Below are 2,621 nucleotides of genomic sequence, written 5' to 3' on the forward strand. Positions count from 1 at the left end.
TGGTAGTATGATTCTTGGTTTAGTTGATTTTTATCCATCACTATTTCTAAATAATTCGTAGGCTTATATAGTAATCCACCACTTTATAGTAATTATGTCATGCTATGCCTTTTAAAAAGCAAGCAAAAATAGTCAAATATTTGCAAACTTTACTTTTAAGTTATTTACCGTTTATTTAATTATTTTGTCGTGTCCAGAGCAGTTGGCATCTCTGTAAGAATATTTCCCACGGCCTTCGAAAGGGTAAATTCTGTTACAGCGGCTTACAGATCGACCAAATGTGATATTTTTTCCCAACAAGTTTAAAAGTTAATAACTCTCGAACTAATTGTTGATGTTTTTTATAATTATTATTATTGCGTAGCACTCGTTGGACATTTTTATAAATTCAATCGTAATTTCAACTTTTCAAATCTTGCAATTTTTGCACGGCATAGCAAAATGCCACAAATGCCAAGCACTTAAAGGCATCAACTTTCGAACAAATTGCATTTAAAAAATAAACATTGTGTAATTTAACACCAAGTTTTTTTTAAATAATTTTTTTAATGTTAAATGAAGTTCTGAATATATATAGCTCTTTTAGCATGCCAAATTTCAAATCTGTTGTAGCTTTGAAACGATCCGCAAGGTATTTTTTTACGTCAGGATTAACTATAAATAATTCTCAAACTATAAATAACTCTTCATCGTACTCCCTGTACAATTTTCGATTGTCTTTCATTGTCTCAAGTTTCAAATTCGTACAGTTTTTGCGCTCCAAGACAAAATGTAACAAATACCCAAAACAACGGCGGTAACCCTCACGATTTTTTAATATAAGGTAAGAGATTAGAATAAAAGAGATTCCAGTGGCATAAGCATAATTAATTACAATAAACTGAATTTCAGAAAGTCGTTTTTAAATATTATTTTACCAACTGCAACTGCTTTCAGAAAATAAAAAAGGAAAAAAGATGTCTTAAAGAAGAATTCAATTTTAAAAGAATATAAAATGATCATCACTTTATTTTGCAAACATTTGCGCAAATAATAAGTTCTATAAATGAAAAGAAAGTAAGATCGAGGGGTAAAAGTAGTACTGTCACATGGATTAACCACTAATTGAACATAACTTTTCGGCATTTTAAAATCTCTATCAACACTAGGTTTACGGGACGCGTCATTTTGACGCATTTCGCATTTGACGCTTAATAATTTGTTAATCAGAATATAACACAATCAACGAAACATGCTATTTTTTAATATTGTAAAATTAAATATAATAATAATAAATATTATTTTAATTAAATGAAAATATATCATCATAAAGTAATTGTAAAAAAAAAAAAATTAAGAGGATATAATTTTTAAAAACTATTGATTGGAAATATTACTTTTATAAAAAAGAATTCAATTCAGGTTCCACCGAGATTTGAAATCGGATCGCTGGATTCAAAGTCCAGAGTGCTAACCATTACACCATGGAACCCACATCTAGTAACTTTCTTTCTTTGATTTTATCTTACAATTAACAAGCAGAAGTCTGTGCTAACGTAATATCCCAGAATGCTGAGCAAATAGAGGAAAATATCACATCTTTCTTATACAAGTATAGTTTTCAAAGAGGATACAAATCTATTTTTTATGTTTACACTGATAACCATGAAAAAGAATCAAATAAATAAATCTTTAAAGAACTTAAATTTTATTTACCAACATTCATGCGTTCTCAGTTTGTTAATTAAATGCAGTGAGTTGGCAAGGCTTTTTACGCAATAAACAGTCCTCTACAGTGGCTTGTTAATTGTTATTGCTCTCGATTTTCATTTTCCATTTAACATAATTCTACTGTAAGAACATTTTTAAACAACAATCAAAATATGCCAAGTTCTAGATTAAATCTAATTATTCAAACTTTTTTTATATAAAAATTTATTTTCAATAATTCCTTATAATCATTTTCTGTTTATAACACTAAGCTCTTTAATTTTCAATAACTGAAGTGAATATATAAAAGAGCTTAATTATAATGTCTCAATAATATGAAGTATTAAATAGCTTTCCATTTCGACCCAAAATTACAAACTTTTGTAACGAAATGCCTTTACGCATTTCGTGTATTTCTGGGGCCGAAATTAAGTAGACCACTTCTAAACGTGCTTCCTTTTTGGGAAGTTAAAATTTTTTATTATAGAAACTAATTTGTATGTCAGACATGTTCGAGGCATCATTGATTATTGCATGAATTGTACAACTAGCACTCATACTCATACTCTTATGTGTTGGTTATCTTAGCATCAGCCCCGCTAGGGGCTCCAACTAATTCATCTGAGTGGAAATAAATAATAAATCGCCGAAGCGCAACTGAAAGGTGAAAGTTGGGGTTCAGTATCTTTTACTGAGAGAAAATTAAAATGAAGTAGTGAGATTGAACAAACAAGTTTGAGAGAGTACAACTAGCACCAGGGCTGAAAACCTATATATACCAAGACGGAAAAGTGCAAAAGCTGGTAAGAAAGGCATTTCATTACACCATTTTTTTCAAGAAACATTAGATTTCTGAAACTACTGAGATTTTTTTACAACTATGAAACTGCTTCGTTCCTGAGAAAAAGTAGATATTGTTGAATAGTTTAAAA

At 29.5% G+C, this 2,621-nt stretch overlaps 1 non-coding gene across 1 annotated transcript; it reads right to left on the reverse strand.

Moving 5' to 3' along the window:
- Positions 1-1,399: 1,399 nt before the first annotated feature.
- On the reverse strand, positions 1,400-1,471 carry TRNAQ-UUG (transfer RNA glutamine (anticodon UUG)). Its single transcript has one exon. It is a non-coding gene; the product is annotated as a tRNA-Gln (tRNA).
- Between the last annotated feature and the right edge of the window lie 1,150 nt (positions 1,472-2,621).

This window comes from Parasteatoda tepidariorum, chromosome 10 (genome assembly GCF_043381705.1).
Source record: "Parasteatoda tepidariorum isolate YZ-2023 chromosome 10, CAS_Ptep_4.0, whole genome shotgun sequence".
NCBI lineage: Eukaryota > Metazoa > Arthropoda > Arachnida > Araneae > Theridiidae > Parasteatoda > Parasteatoda tepidariorum.